This window comes from Eulemur rufifrons, chromosome 18 (assembly GCF_041146395.1).
Source record: "Eulemur rufifrons isolate Redbay chromosome 18, OSU_ERuf_1, whole genome shotgun sequence".
Lineage (NCBI taxonomy): Eukaryota > Metazoa > Chordata > Mammalia > Primates > Lemuridae > Eulemur > Eulemur rufifrons.
This window is the reverse complement of record NC_091000.1, coordinates 27,798,353-27,821,978: the sequence shown is the minus strand read 5'-3', so window position 1 is coordinate 27,821,978 and position 23,626 is coordinate 27,798,353. Positions and strand designations below refer to the sequence as shown.

At 39.1% G+C, this 23,626-nt stretch overlaps 1 non-coding gene and 1 pseudogene across 1 annotated transcript; one reads left to right on the top strand and one right to left on the bottom strand.

The window, feature by feature from the left end:
• Window positions 1-744: 744 nt before the first annotated feature.
• LOC138399190 (U6 spliceosomal RNA) lies at window positions 745-851 on the bottom strand. Its single transcript, XR_011236090.1, has one exon. It is a non-coding gene; the product is annotated as a U6 spliceosomal RNA (small nuclear RNA).
• Window positions 852-6,353: 5,502 nt separating this feature from the next.
• On the top strand, window positions 6,354-6,453 carry LOC138399207 (U6 spliceosomal RNA; annotated as a pseudogene).
• Window positions 6,454-23,626: the final 17,173 nt, after the last annotated feature.

The following is a 23,626-nucleotide window of genomic DNA, read 5'->3' as shown; positions in this document are numbered from 1 at the left end:
ATTTTGAAGCAAGATGACAGGTCCATGTATATTTATTATACTAGTTTCCAAATTTTTCTGGATGTTTGAAATATTTTGAAATTAAAATATTAGATAAAAGTGAGAAAACTTCACTGTTTATGTGTAACATTACACTCTACCGTACTTTTCATTCTTTTTTTCCCCTCTTGCCTATATAATTGCAAAATATCATTCTTTTCAAATGCTAGAAGAGTAATTAGCTAACTGGCCCTTCTGAAACAGAAAAAAAAAATACATTTGGTAGACAGCACTGCTGAGAACTTGCAAGGCTGGGTTTTAGTCTACTTCAGGACTAAACTAACTGTGTGACCTTGAGCAAATCAGATATTCTCTCTAACCTGTTAAATGAGAAATTTGGACTAACAAAATAGAATGGCTTCTGAGTTGCTTTCTGATGCTAAAAAGTTGAGATTATCACTGTACCTGTGCAAACAGGTAGAAGAAAGAATCTTTGCCGCCATTAAGGGCCCTTTTCTGAGGCTAACTGGCTGCCAAGAGACTGCATACTCATTGTTGGTCTTGAAGGCAGGCATTACATATGGATCTAAAAACTCTGTAATGCTGCAATGCCTGTAAGTCCTACCAAAGAGAAGGGCACATCATAGACTTCATTTTTGAGGAATTTTGACTCTTACTTTCTGCCCCTAACCCCTACAGTTAACAACTGTTTCTTTTTCTTTTTTCTTACAGGTATCATCAGTTTTATTGGGTTGGGGCAGCAAAAAAAGTATGGAATGCTTCACAAATTTGCATGTCATCCTTGCACGGGGGCCATGCTAATCTTCTCTGTATTGTTCCAATTTTAGTATATGTGCTGCTGAAGCGAGCACTATACTGTTACTTTCTCTGAACTTCTTATAGCTCTTCTTCCATAAACAGAATGTTACCCTTCTCTGTTAATCGGGTCGATCCTAAGTGGTTTATTTTCTTACCAATCTTAAAATCCTTCTCTCAAGTGGCACATCTGTTGTCTCTTAAGGCCTCAAAAATTCTACAGTACCCTTGTAAATAAAGCTAAAGGTGTTGACTGCAGCCTCCAGCCCTTTGCACCAGTCTGTTCTGCCTTAATGGCCTTGATTACCCATCATTTCATGCCTGATTCACAGTCTATAATTCGATCACGTACTTTTGTTTCCTTATTTTTTATAAATCATTTCCACAATCTCCATTCCCTTTCTGCCTCTTGGCCTTTTCAGACGATGTTCTGAATATTTAAAAATAATTTACTTTCTCCCTTTAATCTATTTTTGTTCTTCCTTTCAGCATTGTCCCCAAAATAAATAAAATAAACTTACATTATACATTTATCATTAATGATCATATAGTGCATTATGCGTGTGTCGATTTGATTTGATCTTTGTCAGTTCATTAGAGCTTTGCTGTCCCACTGATACATAATTGTTGCAATTAAAACTGGGAAACATGTTCTTCTCTTCACTTGGCTCCTATCTACAAGTTTGTGTAAGACATGGTTAACAGGTAAGAAGAAGATGGAAATCAGGCCAGGCTTGTGAGTTAGACACCCATGTATTATAGTTATCTCTGTTCCATTTCAAGAACAAAACCCACATTCCCAACTATAAGAGTTCTAGAAAATGCATGCCATTAATCAAAGAAAGGGCCACTTAGGAGAAGGTGGTTGGTGCAATACGAACTCATTAGTACTACTGGAAAAACATCTCAAAGGTAATGCCTGACTTGTGGGTAAATAGTATAAATAAGTTATCGCTCCTTATCTGAGTCTCTGGGTTACAATCTACATAAGGACCCAAAATGTCTTATTTGCCCTCCTCCACAGCACACAGAACAGCGCCAGGACACATATAAACTCAAAGTTAGTTAATGATGGTTAAGAAAAAAAACGTAGTTTTACATTTATTATTTACTTAATATTTACCCATCTGGACTTCAATTTGCAATAAATCACATTCACACGCTGTGGAAATGGATATAGGGAAATCTAAAACCAAGTAAAAGGAGGATGCAATAATTATAGATGGATGAGTAATTTTATTAACTATAAATTCTTCTAGTGCTTTAAACCTTCCACTCAAGGTTAACCACTAACTACGCTGACTTCAGTTACAATTTTAGTCTTAAGGGAGAATGAAGATTGTATTTCTTTAACATGGAAAAGAAATATAGTAATGAGAATTTATTCTATTAAGATGAGAATGAGTCCCAGTTACAACATTTCAAAATCTTAGGACTTAATAAAAGTCATAAGGTATATCCTTTTCTGCCTTTCTGCATAAGTCCCAGAGACCCTATGGGAGTCTATAGCAGACTTGAGGCTAGATTCTCACTTTTTGTGGTCAGGAGAGAATTAGGAATGTGCCATCCTGATCCTGAAAAAGAGAGAAAGAAAGAGTCTAGATTCTCCAGGACAGGCAGTACCTGGTTATAATTTTTTGCCAGTCCTTTTTGCCACCACACAGCAAATAAATGGCATTTTAAGGAAGGCATTTCTGGTTCCCTATTGCATCCTCCACATTCAGAAAAGATAAAACCAGCTATAGGCACTTCCCTAGTCACTACAGACTTGGAAGCAGAGCTGCAAGTGACAGCCAAAGCATTTTTCAAGGCTAGAAAATGCAGACGAGGAGAAGCAACTGGCTTTCCCCCCTCCTTTGGGCTGCTGGGACATAGGAGGTCAGAGAAGGTCCAGGTGTCTTCCCACATACCAATGATAAATAGCTCAGTGAGAGGGGCACCTAGATGTCATGGCACAATAGTGGAATAATAGCTGTTTTTTCCTCTTTGGGTTTTTAAGAATTAGACATTACTTGTTTTTTTCCCCCTTTGGCGAGTTTTAATTTTAAAAGGATTCCATTCTTCTGGATGGTTTGAAAATATTTGATTTTCTTCCAGGCATTTTCTTCAAGTAATTTCCTGTTTTATTTTCAGAAATGTAAAATATGAGACAGGGATAAAGAAAGATCTACTTGACTTTAGCACAAATAATACTTCTATAAGGCACTATCAAGTATCCCAAGAAAAGTGTATGCTTGCCCTCTTTTATAATTGGTTTAAAATTGGACTAAAAAGTGAAACTCCGTCACTTGCCATGCAACTAGTACAGTAAAGGGCTCCAGCTCCATTTTTTGTTTTTATTTTATTTTATTTTAGTTTTTTTAAGAGACAGAGTCTTGCTCTGTCACCCACGCTGGAGTGCAGTGCTGTGATAATATTAATAGCTCACAGCAACCTCAAATTCCTAGGCTTAAGCAATCCTCCTGCCTCAGCCGTCCGAGTAGCTGGCACTATACCTGTGGGCCATGATGGCCAGCTAATTTTTCTATTTTTTGTAGAGACGGGGGGGTCTTGCTATGTTGCTCAGGCTGGTCTTGAACTCCTGGCCTCAAGCAATCCTCCTGCCTTGGCCTCCCAACCTGCTGGGATTACAGGTGTGAGCTACCACGCCTCGCTACCAGCTTGGCTTTGAGGTTGCTGGACTATAGGACCAAGTACTGCCCTATGATTCTCCTCTGGGATTTGATCCTGGTTCTGTGATTTCCTGAGTGATCAAAAACCCATGGCTTTATGGTTCTGTTATCTGTATTTCTCTGTCAAATGGAAATTTAAGAAAAATTTTCTTCCTTAGCCATAAATGTTGCAGATTTGAAGCTAGATTCTTACTTTCTGTGGTCATGAGGGAATTAGGAATATGCCACCCTGAACCTGAAAGAGAGAGAAAGAAAGAGTCCAGATTCTCTAGAGCAGCCAATACCTGGTTATACTTTTTTGCTAGTCATTTTTGCTGCCACACAGCAAGAACCCTTGCTGAAAATGGAAATAAAGGTGATTGTCTTCATTCTTAGATTTTTTTCTGAGCATAAAAAGAGAGCCATAATGAATTCTTAGTGTCCTCCTGGAAAGAAGGAACTGAAAGATAACTGAACACTGCTTCTCAGTTCTCACCTCTTTTAATGACCACTGGAAAATTCTGCAGCATCAAAGCTTACTGTCGATAGAGCTCTCTAAGCTCCTTTTATTTGGTCAAATTGATTCACTACTTTTCAAGAACCCAAATAACATTTACTAATGAACATTTGCCGAACTGCCTACTATGGTAATTGCATTTTACTAGGCACTCTAGGCAGAGGGAAAGACAGACAAATGTGCCATGTAATGTGTTAATTACACAGACACATGAAAGATGCTGTGGAGGCTTATAGGAGGGGTGGTCAAAGAGGGCCTCTGGGTGAAGTGAAAATCTCACCTGAGTTTTGAAGGATGAGTAGGGGTAGCCAAAGGAAGAAGTGGGGACTTACGTCAGTGGGCAGCAGGGGGGGTAAAAGCAGCAGTCAGGGCGAACATTCACGGTCTAAGATTTTTGCAGTCTGCATGTGACTCCTACTACTATTTTAATTAGAACTTCTGGTTACTGGAGAGTTTCTGCTGGTTGAGTTTCAGTGCTACCTGGAGCTCTAACACCTGGGAATATAACCATAATAGTCGCAGAGTAGGGACACGTTTGGACAGGGCCACTGCCTTTCTGGTCCTATTACACAGTTTCTGCTGCCTTCACGCTTAAAGCATTTCCATGCTTCCGCATGAACTAGTTTTTTTTTGTTTTAAATATGGATATTATGTAATCAGAACACCAGTACCTGGAGGCAACTTTTATGCCATTAATCAAGTATTTTATTGACTACTGTTAGTCTCAGCTCACCCATCTGGACTGCATTGTACTACTTTTCAACCATGAAAAGTTTCCTTTTTTTTCAGGCAATAAAAAATTATGACAATAATGACATTCTTGGGCAGTTTCTTGGTTCAGAAGAAAGGAATATGTAATAAGGAATTGTATTAAGATTTTGAATCTTCATTTTTTAGGAAGAATAACACACACACATCTCCAACCTAATCATTAGATTCTAAATATGGCCCATTTAAGAAATAGTTTTCAAACATATCATTATTATAAAAGATATTTCCTGACATCACTCCCCGCCCCCCCACAAAAAAAACCCCAAATGAGCATTCAAACAAAAAACAACTGTAAGCAAGATTACAGCTGTTTTTCTAGACCACACAAAGTGTTGATTTCTATTTCTGAAACTCAGCACATGCTCTGTCTAGAACACTCTCTATGTGTATGCTGAAAGGCCACTCTCTTGGACAGGAGTCACAACTCCAGGTCAGCACACAGGGAGCAGGAGGACAGTCAGATCACTCCTGGTCATCAGTGGGATGACAGAGCACACTCTCTTGACTTTCTAGAATGAGTTAGTGAAATGTTTTCCTTTTATGGGTAAACCATACTTGTCTCAGTGATCACTGACCTCCAGATCTTGCCCGCCCCGCCCTGTGGCCCCAAGGGGCACTGCCTCCGTGCCAGGATAGCTGTTGTGGTGCTGAAACCCAGATAGAACCACAAGCCAAGGGCCTGACTGTGTTCCCACCCATACATTCCTTCTTTCATTCATTCATCATTCCACAAGTATTTGTTGAATGCCTACTACATGTCAGGCACTGTTGTAAGCAGACATCAAAAGAGACTAAAATCCTAGTCTTCAAGAGGCTTCTATTCTAAGACACATTTCTGTCAGCCCTGGTGCCCTGCTCTCTGTTTCTAGGGCTACTGATACAGGACTCTGCCAGTGTGGCTGGGGCTCAGTGTTTCTTTTTTCAGGGCATTTTGCTCCAGTGTCACTCTTAGAAGAGGACTTCTCAGTACAGCTCTTCTAATTCATCACATGCAAACCTTTTCTTCAAGACATTCCATAATATCCAAGTAGGGAGAAGTTTCTGCTTCAACTACAAATTGTGTCCCAAGTCAACATGTGCCTCCAATGATTCAGGTCCTTCAGAAAGGTCTGGGTCATCGGTTCAGATTGTTCCTCCTTTATAGTAAAATTCCTCTTAGGGATTCCACCCCTACCCTTACCTCGCCCCATCTTAGCTATCTTGTACCTACCAGACTCTATGGCCACCTCTGTCATCAGACATATGCTAATAAATTTGAATCTGAAAAGGAATCTTAAAAGAAAGATACCAATTTCTAATCTCATGAATGTTTTTTCCCCCCTTTCCTATATAAATTTGTGGATGCAAATAAAAGTGAGAAGAGGAATGAATACCTTCCAGCTTCACTAAACAGCACCCAAGACCAAATGCCAGCAGATGTTACTTCTTTTTGTCTGTCTCAATCCCAGGTCTTTGTTGAGCTAAAAAATGATCTGCTATCTATGAAATACCATAAGCATCGTGATAAAGTTGACTTTTAAAAAACTATCCAAATGCTTTCTGGCTTTTTATTTTAAATTAAACTCATTCCAGTTTTTGTTAGACAAGCAATGTATAATCATTTTTTTAAATTTGAAAATGTGCTCTCTTCAGCAGCATATATACTAAAATTGGAATGATACAGAAAAGATTAGCATGGCCCCTATGCAAGGATGACACCCAAATTCGTGAAGCATTTTTCTATAGCACTGTAGGATGACTATAGTTAGCAATAATAAATAGTTTCGAATAGCTAGAAGGAGGATATTTATTGAATGTTCCCAACACAAAGAAATGGTAAATGTTTGAAATGATGGATGTACTAATTACCCTGATCTTATCACTATACATTATGTGTTACGTCACTATGTACCCCATAAATATGTGCAATTATGTGTCAATTAAAAAAAATTTTTAATAAAGAAACCTAGAAAGACAAAAAAAGCCATATTCCACTATTTAAAGGTCATACATATGATCTCATTGCATTTTATACATTTTAACTTCCTATCAAAAATTAGTTTTTGATTAAATTTTTAAAAATGTAATTATTAGTAAGTGTTCCAAAAAATTATACAGAAAGATATAGAGTATTTAAAAGTTCCCAGTTTTTCCACACAATAGCATTTCTGAGAGTTAATCACTGTTAATAATAAATATCCTTCTAGACATTTCTCTGCAATATATAAACATGTATTTTCAATCTTTTTGAATGAATAGGGTTTTTGTTTGATTTATAAAATGTTATATTTCTTTTTTTTCAACAACTTTGTTAAGGCTTATATTTACATATGATACAATTCACTTGTTTCAAGTGTACAATGCTTTTTAGTATATTTATTCTATTATTTTACCTGTGCAACCATCACCATAAATCGGTTTTAGAATATTTTTATCACTCAGTAAGATCTCTCATTCGAATTTACTGTTAACCCCTGTTCCCTTGAGACTCCACCCCAATCACTAGTCTACCTCCTGTCTTTATAGATTTGCCTTTTCTGGACATTTTGTGTAAATGAAATCACACAATATATGATCTCTTCTGTCTACCTTTTTTCACTCAGCATAATACATTTACTTTTAGAAAGAAACCGGAGAAAAATGTTTATGGATGCTTAATGAGTTTTATTTGAAAACAATCTCTCACAGTAAAAAATACAAAAGAGCTTTATATTCTGGTAATGTTAGGGAAAGAACTAACACCAATGATCAGCTATTGAGAATTGTGGTAGACATTTAAATTTTTTGACATTCCACTATTCCCTCTAGTGGCCAGGACAAAAAGAGTACTGTGCATTGTGTTTGTTAGACTGCATCCCAGATTCTTCAAATGCTCGTATGAGAGGCATTACACTTGGAGTTTTCATGTGAAAGATATTTCCTTTTTGGTTTTTGGAGGCCTTTTATAAAGCAAATTTCTTGGGAGGCATAATTTATCATTCTCTGCAATTCTTCCCACCACTGAATCTACCAGCCTCTCCATGTAGAGGGATTTAGTTAGAATAGTGGTTAAGAGCTCAAAGTGTGGTATGAAATCGCCCAATTTCAAATATTTGGTTTTGGTGGTTTTTTTTTTTTCCCCTTGAGATAGGATCTTACTCTGTCACCCAGGCTGAAGTACAGTGGCCTGATCACAGTTCACTGCAGCCATGAACTCCCCAGTTCAAGCAATCCTCCTGTCTCAGCCTCTGGAGTAGTTAGGACTACAGGTATGCACCACCGCACTGGCTAATTTTTAACATTTTTTGTTTTTTTTTTAGAGAAAGGATCTCACTATATTGTCCAGGCTGGTCTCAAGCCCAAATTCAAATCTTTTTTTTTTTTTTTGAGACAGAGTCTCACTCTGTTGCCCAGGCTAGAGTGAGTGCCGTGGCGTCAGCCTAGCTCACAGCAACCTCAAACTCCTGAGCTCAAGGGATCCTCCTGTCTCAGCCTCCCGAGTAGCTAGGACTACAGGCATGCACCACCATGCCCGGCTAATTTTTTTTTTCTATATATATTTTTAGCTGTCCATATAATTTCTTTCTATTTTTAGTAGAGATGGGGTCTCACTCTTGCTCAGGCTGGTCTCGAACTCCTGAGCTCAAATGATCCGCCCACCTCAGCCTCCCAGAGTGCTAGGATTACAGGCGTGAGCCACCGCGCCCGGCCCCAAATTCAAATCTTAACTCTGTTGCTTGCCAGTTATGGGACCTTGGACAAGTTACCCACTCAGTGGGTAAGTTTCTTCTTCTTTTTTAAAGATGGGGATGATAATAATCCCTGTCTCATGGGATTGCTGTGAGGATGAAATGAATTAAGACACACATAGAACTCCTAGAACAGTTCTGGCACACAGTAGGAGTTGAATAAATCTTATGTATCCTTTGTCTCCACATTTTCTGCCTTCCCTTGCAGTAGAATGAATGCCTGGGCCAGCCCTTCCTGATGCACTGCTGTTATCCCCACCCACCTTCCCAAGGACTTTGCTTCGGTAATGTTCTCATCTTTCTCCTTTTGCAATTTTTTCCTCTTTACCAGATCATCCTGCTTCCTTCCATCTCTCTATTACTGCCTCTCTAATTCAAGACGCCATCGTGCATTGGTCATAACCGAGACCTTTGCAGTAGTCTTTGGACCAGTCATCCTGCTGTTACCCCTATAGCATACTGTCACTCAGCAACCTCAGTATTTTAAAAATATTTATATTTTAAAACACAAACTACAATTAGTTTGTTTCTGCTCAAAACTAATGTTTTGTGGAGCGGGTTATTTGAAAGCTGTGTGTGACAGGTGCTGAAAGACTTTGTGCTCAAAGATAGCTCCCTCCCAACTAACCATTGAAGCTTGACAGTCATTGCTTTTTCAGGGCCAGCCCTAGAACCACAGCCTCCCCAGTTTTGGAGACAGTCCTGATCAAGACAGGCAATGTATCAAGTGCCTATTTATGCTCACAGGTGGTGTCTGGGGTTAATTCTGTTGTTAGCCCTGTACCTCCTCCAGTTCCACACTTCCTGGGTGAGCTCTGGGACTCTAGTACCCACCCTCTAAGTTGCATCCTTCTCAGTCTCCTGCTGTGCCTGCCCAGGGTAGACGTGTCTAGGCTTTTGCTGCAGTGTCAGCTTTAGACGACGGGATCTTCTGCAGGAAGTGGAATCTTTCCTGACTAATTTACTGGATGGATATTCATAATATGCTTAAGTTTTGCCACTTTCTTTCCATGGGACTGGGCCAGTCCTCCATCCCCTATAGCTTATCTGGGGTCTTGTTGGAGCTAGATAGGCCACCCAACACTGCCATTTACCTAACTCTGAATACCCCCTTCCTGCTGGTAGACTCCTGCTGACATGCCCTGCCTGCCAGACTAGAACCCCTTGGATATTGTGGTGGGTGCGGATGCTTATGCCCCCTCAATTTAGATGACGCTATTGGCCAAATTCCACATAGTAGACTTTGCTTATTTTGCCACAAAGGCAGGGAATAGGTCTATTCTGTCTCTTAGCCCTGTTCCTCCACAAGCATTCACGGTAAACTGACCAGGACAGGCTCTGTCTCTCCATCCTTTACTCCAAGAGGGCTGCGAGTTTCCCAAGCTAAGATACATAAGCAGCACATGAATTGAAATGGAGGCACACATACTATTTCTCTACATACGTATAAATTATAAACCAAGTTGACAAACTGTTTAATAAAATCTATTTTCTTTTTTTCTTTCTTTTTTTTTTTTTTTGAGACAGAGTCTCACTCTGTTGCCCAGGCTAGAGTGCCGTGGCATCAGCCTAGCTCACAGCAACCTCAAACTCCTGGGCTCAAGTGATCCTCCTGCCTCAGCCTCCCGAGCAACTGGGACTACAGGTTCAAGCCACTAAGCCTGGTGATTTTTCTATTTTTTGTAGAGACAAGGTCTTGCTATGTTGCTCAGGCTGGTCTTGAACTCCTGGCCAAAATCAATTCTCCCACCTCGGCCTGCCAAAGTGTTGGGATTATAGGCGTGAGCCACCTCGCCTGATGAAAACATACCAGTTAACACCTTAGCATTTTGTCACACTAATTAATGAGTTAATTAATTAAGACAGCAGACCTCTGAAGGATTGAAGCATAGAACCTCTGATTTTTAATGTGGAAAAGCATCCTGACCAAGTCCGCAGCATAAATACTGCCTGCCTGTCGGGGCCTCTGAGAGGGTGTGTGGGACGAGGGACATGAAGGCACTAGGCACCAGGGGACTAGATGTGTTCTTGTTGAATGACAGTGCAAATAAATGAATGACTGTATGAATAAATAATTAAATACAAGGTACTAAGGGGAAGAATGGAGGAAACGTGTAGCTCAAATTTGGAGATATATATGTATAAATACATGTTGTATAAGGCATAGACTTACTCCGGCTTACCGTCTGCACTTCAGCTAAAACCATGCCCGCTCTCCTAGTCACGGGGCATTGGATTGAGGACTGGAGCACAGGCTGAAGACAACAATGTAAGGCATGAAGGGAGCCAGCTGCCTCTGCAGCACTCTGGCTAGCACTCTGCACGAGAATGATATGCCACAATACATAATGACAAGTCCACTCAAATAAAATATCTTTTTTGGGAAATATAAATACTAGATATACCAAAAAGAAGGTAAGTTGTTTTAGGTAAGATTACTGCCATGAATAAAGATACTGGTTCCTGTAGTACCTTTTGCACAATCTCATGGAGTAGGATGCAGCTAGATGAGGCAATTTCCAGAGCTACCTGCCTGTCTTGAAACCTCAAGTTCCTGTATATCCTTGCAACACAACCTATCATTGAAGATGATGCCTGTGTTGGTTCCTTTGATCTCAAACAAGCTAATTCAGAACACAATATTGTTATACCAAAATCTTACACGGACCAGTTGAAAGCAACCCAAATATGCATTGGCAGATGAATGGATAAGCAAACTGTGGTATATACATACCATGGAATATTATTCAATCTTTACAAGAAAGAAAATCCTGTCACATGTTACAACATGGATGAATCTTGAGGACATTATGCTAAGTAAAATAAGCCAGTCTCAAAAAGACAAATGCTGTATGATTCCACTTATATGAGCTATCTGCAATAGTCAAAATTCATAGAAACAGAAAGTAGAAGGTAGTTGCCAGGGCCTGGAGGAAGGAAGAAATAGGGAGTTGTTTAATGAGTACAGAGTTTCAGTTTTGCAAATTGAAAAAGTTCTGTAGGTCTGTTGCATAACAATGTGAATCTACTTAGTACTACTGAATACTGAACTGATGTAACACTTAAAAATGGGTAAGATGGTAAATTTTATATTGTGGGTTTTTTTTTTTTTTTTACAATGTAAAGCTTTTAAAATTATTATTATTTTAAGAGGCTGGGTCTCACTCACTATGTTGCTCCACGCTGGAACGCAGTGGCTATTCACAGATGCAATTCCACTACTGATGAGCACAGGAGTTTTGACCTGCTCTGTTTCCAACCTGGGATGGTTCATCCCTCCTTAGGCAACCTGGTGGTCCCCCACTCCTGGGAAGCCACCATACTGATGCCGAACTTCATGCAGACACCCAATCAGCATAGTGTACCACAGCCCAGAACTCAAGTGATCCTCCCGCCTTACTTAGCCTCCCAAGTAGCTGGGATTACAGGCACACACCACCGCACCTAGATAAATTATTTTTAAAAAGCTTATATATACTTGCTGATGGTGATTTAGGAAACAAAATAAAATAAAATAAAAATAAGAAATAAAAGGCTTATATAGGCCATTCAAATGCAGGGACCATTTGATTCACTATGCTGAAATTTATTTCCTTACACATCTTAATCATGGTGATTTTAAAAGTCTCTCTAAGCCCTTGAGGGTGGTTATATTGGTTACATTGCTGCCAAACTTTTATAACAAACAGAACCCTTTTAGTAGGCAAAACATATCCTTAGGTTCCCAAATGGTTTCATTTGCAAATAAAAAAAAAAAAGATTGTTTAACTTTATACTTGGCTAGTAGCATCCTTGGCTTTACAGTTCAAAAAGCATGTTCACATGTTTTCTGATTTGATCCCACAACAACAAATCTTGAGGAAGCTAGGGAAAATATTATTTTCATTTCACAAGTATAAAAACTAAGGCTTAGAGAATATATGTGACTTGTCCCAAGTCATATATCTAGTTAACGGCAAATCTGGGCATTGAAACCTAGATCCCCTAACTCCCAAGAGAACGCTCTATCACTATGAAAGTAAATGAACATAGTATATACTGGTTAACATTCATTTTAGCAATTTTGAAGTTTATATTTTGGTAAAAAATTACAATTTCATGAGAATGCAAACTTACTCTTAACTGTGAGAATCATACTATGAAAATTGTTAGACTTGAAATAGTCACTTGGGTTTAAATAAACAAACAAAAAAACCCTGACAAACAGAGCCAGAGAAGGCCATGAAAGGAGGGTTCTCATGCATAAATGCCTGATAACAAAAACCATCAGTAAAAGAGTGTTGATGTTTACTAAATCAGAATTATTGAGAATTTAAAAGGTATTAGGCATAGTTTTGGAAAAGGAAAATGAGACAAATCTAATTTTCAGGTGTGCTGTTGTCAGGGTAATAAAAACGAAGTCCTTTTGAATTCTACTAGGTTTGCTCCCAACATTTCAAACTCTCCCAGGCTGCTTGAGAGTCAGACTTGCCTGGGTGTGCACTGAAAGTTTTAAACAGAAGAGGGCACCACGTCAGAGAGCTTCAAACACCATGCTCACCAGAGGGTGGGGGAGAGGGGGAGAGAAGATGGGCACAGTGGGGAGGGAGAGGGAGAAAATTGAAGCAGAAGGATAGAGGGAAAATTGATTGATTAATGGGGATCCATAATAAAACTGAATGGCAGTATAAAAAAAAATGCAAGTCAGGAAGGAAGTGAGTGTTCATGTGATTTCTCTTTCCATGCTGGAAAGCCACTGAGATTTGGTGCATGCCACTGAGTTTGAGAATTTGTAACTATGCTGTAAAAAAGAGGTTGACTTGAGAGGACTGAAAGAAGTATATTGCACACTGAACCTAAATGCTAAGTGCAAACAAAGGAAACAAGTGATGGAAAAGCTCCTTTCTGTGTTTCATTTTCTAAATACACGGACAAAGGCTAGACTATGATGCAACATATATTAATAGTTTTGGTCTTACTGCCACTTCTTTCCGTTTTAATTTTTTTAACATGGAAGTTTTTCAATAAATTCTATTCTGGAAAAATGTATAGTTTATTGTTTTTTTTTCCATATTGGAAATTCTCAAATATTTTGGGTAAATTATTGGGAGGAGGATCACAGAGAGCTTTATTTTTCTGGTTAAATCCACAAAGTAAAATAAAACTTTATGAAATGATGGTGGTGGAACAGATTTTAGGATCATACAGTTCAAAACAAATATTTCAGTATCCTACTATAAAAATAATTTCTTCCTTTCCCTTCCCTTCCCTTCCCTTCCCCTTCCTTTCTTTCTTTCCTTTAGAGACAGGGTCTCGCTCTGTCACCCAGGCTAGAGTGCAGTGGCATCATCATAGCTCACTGCAGGCTCAAACTCCTGGGCTCAAGGATCCTCCCACTTCATCCTTCTGAGAAGCTGGGACTACAGGCCTGCACCATCACACCCACCCAAGTTTCCTATTTTTTGTAGAGATGGGGTCTCACTATATTGCTCAGGCTGATCTCGAACTCATGACTTCAAGCCATCCTACTGCTTGCAGGAGGATTGCAGGTGTGAGCCACCATGCCCAGCCTCTATTCTTTTCTTCTTAAGTAAATAAGTAAAAATGGGAGTAGAATATTCAGGATTTAAAAATTTAGCACAAATAATCCAGTAAACAATTTTTTTGTAAATCTAATTCTATTTTTAATTTCAACTACAATTTTATGTTCAGGATTGAGTGAATTATATGTGAAAAAGGTGGTATTCACCCTTATTTGAAAAACAACATATTTTCTGAGTTGTATGAAGTTAACTTTCATAAAACTGTAATATTTTAGAATTATATGCAATAAGTTTTGCCATCTCATGATACTCTGTGCAGATGACTACGATTTAGGAATCCATTGAACCCAGAACTCTAAAGTAAAATAAGAAATTATTCAACATGCTTGTTTATTGAAGGCACTTGGGTAGTTGCTTCCATTGCCCCTCCATTCACCCCAGTCCTTTAGTTTGGACACACCTAGAGGTCAGATACTTCTCTCACAGCAGGAATATGTGGGTTAAATATGGTCCAGCACTACCACAGCTAGTTGCTCTGGTTTGAAATGAACCCACTAAACTTATATGTAAAAACTAAAAGGGTCAATCTAGAACCAAATAATTTACTGTACTATTTATCTGCTTGCCTTCACTGACATCTTAACATGTCTCCTTTTTTTAAGATGCTCTTTAGGTATCGACCACTAGAGGATTTGCTTTCTTTTGCAGTATTCGTATTTACCAACAATTTCTTATATTTGATATTTCATAAAAATAAAGAAAGAACACTAGCTAAAGATTCTCTTCTATAGAGAAGGGTAGCCTAGTCTTCCTTTAGAAGTTTTCTCTGACCTCTACTCACATCTGCTTAAAATCTTTCATAGAATAAAATAATCAGGTGTTTAAAAAAATGTCAAGTTAACATGCCTATCAAAAAAGATAGCAAATGCTTGTTTCCTTTTCTGGGTATGTTTTTTCTTCTTTCTTTCTATCCCTCCCTTTTTTTCTTTCCTTTTCTAATCTCCATTTAATTTAAATGCCACTGGGTTCAGTGATGTCCAAGCAGCTTCTGCAAAATTTGGGGCTCCAAATTTCCACCTGGAAACTGCAGCAGCTGTAACCTATCTATAAGCTTGTAATTCTAATTCTGCCCATTCTGTTAGGATATTTGTAGACATATAGAACCTTAATAATGCCCTCTACAAATCTCTCTCCAAGGTTGAATGCTCTGAGTCTGCAAAATACTTGCTATCTCTGTCCAAGAAGAAGTGTTCTGTGCTCTCGGCATTGCTTTCTATTTTCTCCCTTTTGAACATTCCTTTTGAAGGAACATTTATCTTATTATTTTTCCTCCACCAATATATATATTTAGGTACATTGAGGATATTCAGATTTATTGTTTATTTGTAGGTTGTAAGGAAATGAGGAACTTCATCTATCCTGATCATGAATTGACATGATGTAAAGGTCCTGGAGCTGGAACAAGGAGATGAGTGGCCACACGGTGGCTAGACAAAGACATTTTAGGAAATGTATGTATGGGGTGAACGACATGTACATGAGTGTGCGGGCGGCGGGCAGCAGCCAAGGAATGAACTATATTGAACATTCTTTTCCCTATCAACATTTTCCCTTTCTTCTAGAAATAGCACTGATGTTTTTGATGAGAATTGATCCACCCTAACTCTAGGGTCCATGGACACTGTGAGGATGTGGGCTTGGAGGCTGTAACATCTCTTCCATAGCAAGCTGGCTTGAGAGAAGAAACCCAAACTACCAATAGCAGAGAACAATGGAGAGGAAGCATCCTGCAAGTGATAGGTTTTGCTAACAGTTGTCCTTGCCTGTCTCGTGGTTTGGTTTGTTAAAGGAAAAAAAAAATTCAGTGATGCTTGCTAAAGATGGAAAGGCACTGTATCCATGACCATTGGTGCAGGGACCACTGCAATGGGATTTTTCAGTAGGGGACAGAGATTGAATTCAAGTTCCAAAATACCGTGGGCAAGTAGGAATTTACAGCCAAGGAGGAGGGTAGGGGGTCAATGGATGAAAAATTACTAAGAGGAAACCTCAGGGGTAAGAAGGATTCTGGCTAAACCAACCTAACAGGATTCTTGCTCAAGACAGGCCAGGGTCATCATCACATATCACCTGGAGGATGGTAGAGGATGAAGAACCAGATTAGATATAGAAAGTGCCAGATATCCAGGGTCAGGGGTTCTTGCTAAACTGGCTTAGCAGGGTTCTTAGCTAGAATTGGATTTTACAAAGAAGCACACAGATGGCCTAGGAGAAAGTTCAGGAGTTTGACTAATGTTTGGCCAAGTAAAAAATCTTTGTCAGGTTATGTAAGCCAATGAATTTACGTCTTTGACTAAGCTGCCTCAAGTTCTTTTTTTTGTCACATGCCATTAAGAATCCTGGTAATTCAATAGTGAAAAATTCTTCCTTCTTTTCCCTCTCCCAAGGTACAATGACAGTTCTTTTTATCTTAATTTTTGTTTTTTGAGACAGAGTCTTGCTTTGCTGCCTGGGCTAGAGTGCCCTGGCATCAGCCTTGCTCACAGCAACTTCAAATTCCTGGGCTCAAGTGATCCTCCTGCCTCAGCCTCCTGAGGAGCTGGGACTACATGCACATGTCACCATGCCCAGCTAATGTTTTCTATTTTTAGTAGAGACGAGATCTCACTCTCGTTCAGGCTGGTCTTGAACTCCTGATCTTAAGTGATCCTCCCACCTCGGCCTCCCAGAATGCTAGAATTACAGGTGTGAGCCACCGGGCCCAGCCACAATCACAGTTCTATAACTAACCTTCAACACTGATTAATTCTCAGCATATACTATTCACACTGGAGCTACTACTGTAAATGATCTCTACATTTATGGAGGCTGTAGATCAATTTACTTTATAATTTTAAAAGGGATGGATTTACTCTCTTGCATTTTAAAACTTTTCCAAAATGTCCATGTGTTACTTTTATAATAAAAAAAAGGCCAACCTTATTAAATTTTCAGATAAGGAAGGACAAATATTTTTTTGTTTGAGAGCCTTTAATTTCTAAATAGGATACAAGGTAAGTGCTATAATAGAGTAAATAAATCTCTATTTTAAAGTACTTCCCCACGTTTTGTTCAAAATTGTTAACATAGCAAGGAATTTTCCTTCTTATAATGTATTAATATTTCTGCTCTAATAGTGAAAGTTCTCTGCTTGGTTTTGTCAGTCAAAATTCTCTACAGTTTTATGGCTGGGCACCATGGCTCATGCCTGTAATTCCAGCACTTTGGGAAGCTGAGGTGGGAGGATCCCTTGAGGCCAGGAGTTGGAGGCTGCAGTGAGCCCTGTCTCAAAAAAAAAAAAAAAACAAAACTCTCTATAGTTTTAGTTAAAAGTACTTAATAATGTTTATTTCTTGCTTTTTTCCATTTGCTTACATATTCATAATTCTGGAAATAATCTACCTTTATCCTAATACTAGTACTAATGTAAGCCAGGTGGAACTGAGGCCTCCCTAACCCTCAGAGATTTAGGTAAACTGAGAGCCATCATCCATTTTATGCACTGAGAGTCTAGACCCTACTTTGAGATTTCTGTGAATCCCCCAAGCTTGCTTCCTCTTTCAGGGCTCCTTGTGTTTCTGCTTTAGGCTAAGATGGTTGTTAGGAGCACTCTTTTCTCTGATTTCCACTAGAATTCCATACCTACCAAGCACTTCATGAAGTTGACAACTTTGTCAAGGATTTGTGGGGTTGCTGGGTGGGTCATATTTCATAATACACAGCTAGCTTCCTATAATCTCAATGGCTCCACCTCTACCCCCTCCCCCCACCCCAGCACAATCAACAAATTCTGCCCCTTAATTTAGACTGTGTAATCCTTCACATTTAGGGCTTCAACTTTCAGGCAGGCTAATCATGGGATTTTCCCAACAAAGGTGGGCCTCATTCCTAGAGAAATTCTCACACCACTTGTTAGGAAAATATATTTCCCCATTTCTTAAAAACAGGAATATTTGACACCTATGTGGGATAACATAATTCTGACTAATACTGCAGTTATCCCACTGATTGGAAAGGTTATTTCAATGATGGTGCTAAGAGTATCCCTTTCTCTATCTCTCCATGTGGTCTCTTTGAAAGCTGTGGACTATGAAAGAGGAAGACCTTCTTAAATAAGTACATACATGGGAAAAAAATGTCATCTCTGAAAACAGAATCTTTCAACTAATAGACAGTAGTCATATTAACTTCCTGAGTATTATGTTATTATCTGATCACCGCATTTTTGAGGTCAGTTGGTATTATTAACTTTATTTAAAAGATAGATGATTTATGATACAAAAAAATTTTAGTTACAAATCTAGGATTGCATGTTCTGAGAGTCCTAGTGTCATTTCCAAAGTGCTTTCAAACCACAGATCATTAATTACTAGCTTTAAAGATCAGTTTATACGGTGAAAGTATCCCTAGTAAAACTCAGGGAAGTGAAAGTCAACGTTTATCCCCAAGTAATTTACAGTTGACTCTGGTACTGTACTTGAATAACTCCTTACTTAGAAAGTTATTCAGCGCCATGTGGGGGAGTTCTTGCAATGAAGAATTTTGCAGAAGATGGAAAAGACATCTTAAGAGGGTAGAAAAGTCACTCAGGTATTCATGAATGTACATTGCTTTTATTTCTTTATGAACTTGTAAAAATTAAAATCAATGTAATTCAATATTGGGGGGAAACATCTGATTTTACAACAATTTTTGGAGTAACTTCTATGTACTAGACACTATGTGAGCCACTGCAGGACACAAAGCTAAAAAAGATAATGTTACTGTCCCCACGAAATTGCATAGAGAGGATACAATAGTGGCATAATAATAATGGCCAACCCTTATAGAGTATTTACTTAGTGATAGGCACTGTTCCAAGGGCTTCTCATTCAATCTTTTACAAGTATATAAGAGAGGTACTATTACTATCCTCATTTTACAGATGAAGAAATTTAGTCATAGACAGGACAGGTAATAATAATAAAAGCCAATATTTACTGAGCACCAATATAAGCTGGGACACTATTCTAAGTGCTTACTAAATATTAACTCATTTAATTTTCATCAAAGTCTAGAAGGTAGATAATATTATTTTACAGATTAACTAATTTAATCTTTATAGTAAGCTTATTAGTTAGGCTTTATTGATGTTCCTTTTTGCAACCATAACTGGAGATACAGAGAAAAATAGATAATTAAATAACTTGGCCAAGGTTTTACATTTAGTTAGTGGTGGAGCCAGGAATTAAACAAACTTAGTTTAATGGCAAAGTTTGCATCTTAACCACTCTTAGATGTACCTTATTTATGACAAAATCCCATTATATATGTTTTTAGATTGTAAGAATTCAACCATACACACTGAAAGACAGAGAAAAAAATATAAATGGATAGGGCAGTTCCTCTTCTCATTCTACTCAGTTGGCACATGCCTTGGAGGAAGTCTGTTATGGGAAATGAGGAAACTGCTCAGTTCCTGTGACTCTCATAGTGTGGACATTTTGCCAAGCTGAGGGTGACTTTAACTTTGAAGATTTTGCAGTTCTTATAATAGGGTCCCTCCGTGCAGGCCAAATCATTTCACCTGGTGTGCAACAGTGATGCGTTTCAATGCTGGAGAAGAGTGTGGCTGACATAGAGAGTAAGTTGTTCTCTAAACTGGTACCTTCTTAAGAAATTTCCATGAAGTTTTTTGAGACAGAATCTCTCTGTCGCCCAGGCTGTAGTGCAGTGTCATCATTATAGCTCACTACAAACTCAAATTCCTGGGCTCACATGATCCTCCTGCTTGGACCTCCCGAGTAGCTGGGACTATCCAGCGTGTGCAACCACGTCCAGCTAATTTTTCTATTTTTTGTAGAGATGGGGTCCTGCTCTTGCTCAGGCTGGTCTTGAACTCCTGGTCTCAAGCAATCCTCCTACCACTGCCTCCCAAAGCGCTAGGATTATAGGCGTGAGCCACAGCACAGGGCCTACGAATTATTTTAACTGTCTTTCTTTTTTCCCTTGTTTGCTAACTTTGGAGTCTAACTCCTGTGTAAGATGCAAGGCTGCTGCATACCAAGATTATAAACTAAGGCAAAATATAGTGTCATCAGTAAAGTAAGAACCAAAAGCTATGGCAATTCAAAGGAGGGCAAAAATCACACTTAGTTTGGAGGGTGTTGGAAAAGCTTCATGGAGGAGATGATATTTGAGATGAACCCTGAAGGATATGTAGCTCTGACAGACAAAGTAAGGGAGGGAGTTTTGTGTAGGAGGGAGGATCCTGAGCAAAGGCACATGAGTGGGAAAGTTCAGGGCATGATCAGTGAGTAGCCATTTATGGCTGGTGCCAAGACTCCATCAAGAGAAGCAGTGGGCCTGGAAAAGACAGCCAGTGAGCTATTCTACAGGGACCTCCAATGCCAGGATAAGTCTGTACTCAGAGGTTCTGGGTAATGACATCATCAGAGCTTGTTTTGGAAAGATTAATCTGGCAGGGATGTATAATATAAAGCTAATTGGAATTGGACACAGTCAGCATTAAGCATATAAATTACAGGTCTAACCCAGTAATCTGTGAAAAATGTAAGAGAGCCTTATTTGAGACACTTTGGTTTGTAAAAAAAGGGAACCAACTTGATGTAGCTTAGGCTAAAAAGGAGAGTATATGATAAAGAAACTGAGGTAATTCAGAGAACTCTGGAACACGTGAGCATACCCCTCAGGTTAACAAAGTCTTTTGTAGGGGGAAAGGTCTCACTCTATTGCCCAGGCTTAGAGTGTAGTGGCATCATCATAGCTCACTGCAACCTCAAACTCCTGTGCTCAAGCTATCCTCCTGCCTCAGCCTCCCAAGTAACTGGGACTATAGGCGTGAATCACCATGCCTGGCTAATTTTTTCTATTTTTAGTAGAGATGGGGGGGTCTCGCTTTTGTTCAGGCTGGTTTTGAACTTCTGGCCTCAAGTGATCTTCCCACCTCAGACTCCCAAAGTGCTAGGATTATAGGTGTGAGCCACCGTGCCCAGCCTCACGTTAATAAACTTGAACTTCAGGACCTCTTACTTAAACTCACTGCTTTAGGGGACCTGGAACGGGCCCTGGCAATATACTTACAGAGTCAAATATTGTTGCGTAATAAAATTATAAAAGGTAAGACATTCTAACAACAGTTGGTTAACATCTCTGTTTACTCATTCATTCCTGGAGTCTGTACCAGCCACTACTGGCTACTTTCTCTCTTGGGAGGTGGTTAGAGGTTAGGAAAACTGCCTGTATAATACCTGAGGCTGTGAATAATTTTGCGACAATTACATGTTTCTTTTTCGACATCTTAGATAAATCATTTCTAATCCTTATATGGAGCATTTAAACACATATGCCAACTTGGATTTTTCTTCAGTACGTACACATATAAGACAGTCTGTCCATTGTAAAACTGTTCAAGCCTTGCATCATGGGTACAATGACAATTTGAGGATTCTAAAACACATTTTTTGAAGATTCAGAAGATATTCATATACAAAAAAGATGTAAAATATTTATTCAAAAAGTTGATAAAGCTTGAATGTGCATTTTAACTGCAATTTGAAAAGGCATTTCTTGAAAAGACGTTTCAAGAAAACAAGTAAGAACTAAAGATTCCTCATTTGGATGGATGTAAAGGGTACCTTCTACCATTTTAAAATTAATTTATTAAATTTATTTACTTAATGTTTTCAATTCAAAGAATATTTAAGTTAGTCATTTCATAAGAACACTGAAATATCCTGAAATCTTACTTACAGGCTAAACTATCATTTATGGTTATCTGCGGAAGAGCAGAAGTATGGAATGACTGGTTATGTGTGAAGGGTAAGTGAAGAATGGGAAGGGAAGTAAGAGGGAAGGGGGACTTGGATTTTTAAAAAATCTATTTTGCATTATTTGGAAATTGATGATGAGAATGTGTCAGTGAATCACTTTTATAATTAAAAAATAAATTGTGTAATATAAAGAAAAACAAAAGCAATCCAGTTACAATACACAGTTCTCCTATTCCATGATCATCAGCTTGCTACTAGGACTACTGGCCACACCAGAGCTTTCAGCTTTCCTAATCACCCTGAGGTCTTCAGAATGCTTTCCTGCAAACTTTCTGCGTTTCTTATTTGGCCCACCTCCACAAGGGATGCGTCTTAAGACCCACTACCAAAGAGCTGCCTCAGAGACATCAAATTAGGCATTTCCAAGGCCAATACCAGGGAAGCAGATTGCTCTATCCATTATTGTTTCAGCCAGCTATCACAACACTAATTCTGGGAAGCAAACCCCTCCAAAACACAGGGCTTAAAACAATAATCCTTTATTTTGCAGGTCACTGACTCCAAGCTAGGGGTGGTTCCAGACCTGCTCCAGGTGTGTCTCTCATCCTTCTTGGACCAGCAGACTACCAGGTATGCTCCTCACATTGCGAATGGCAGAAGTGCCAGATGGGCAAGCAAAAACATGAAATACTTCTTGAGGCCAGGCTCCTAAGTGTCACACTGTCACTTCTGCCCATATTCCTTTGGCCAAACGCCAATGGAATAATGTAAGTGCAACATTAACAGGGTAGAGAAACATCCTATCTCTCATGAGAGGAACTACAAGGCCATATTTCAAAGGGCATGCATGCCTAGAGTAGTGAAAAATTGGGAACTATGTTATCCACCACTGTTACCCACCTGGGACTTTCCAGCTCACTGCCAATTGGCAGTGGGAGATACACATTTCTTCTCAAGGTGGCTGACAACATTAACAATATGACCCAGCAGGTGAGATCTGTCCCTAGCTACAGGAATCAAGCTTTGTCCTTGTATGCTCCTTAATATGCCATGCTATGTTTGTTATGGAAATGCAGTAGTATCGATTATTAATTAATTTCTTACAAATATCAAACTAGGCAATGGTTCCCGTAAGTTACAGGTTATTTTACAAGAAATGGGAGATAAAAATACTGCCTTAGAAAGGGTGCTATGTATGCAGTATGCTGTTTATTGTGTACTGAAGGTTTGAACATTACCAAGGCTTTTATAGATCCTTTAGTTCAAAAAGGACTCACCATGTTTTAGAACTCAGAAATCCACAAAACTTCGTTAGTGTTAAGAGAATCTTTGACTAACCATCGTGTTATCCAGGTTTCCCCTGTGTTTAAGAGTAAACATTTCTTAAATAAGAATAGGACCCTCCAGAGTTGTTTTTTAAGCTAGGAGAGGAAGAATCACCCCCAAGTAGAGAAGCAATAACAGTATTAAAAAATAGAGATCATTACATTCTTAGGTTCTCTTCAGGGACTTAAATCAGTGGAGCCTCCTGTGGTTTTCTGACATTTGAGCTCTACTCTAGGGTTATTTCCATGGTTCCCACGTTCAAGAACAGCTACCACTCATATTCCTCAGGGTTTCTTCACTCAAGACTGGTTGTGGAGCAGCAAAAAAAAGAGTAACGCTGGAGCCCTGAAATGAACCTGGCGAACAGTGTGCCAGGTGCCAGGTCTATCACGGTGAGGCTGGAGGAGCCGGAGAGAGGAGCACCGGGACAGCCCCCCGCGCGCACCGGGACGGTCAATGCTCTTTGTTAAAGAAACAAATACAAGAAAACGCGGCGGCGGGGAATGGTGGTGGTGAGGGAAGCGAA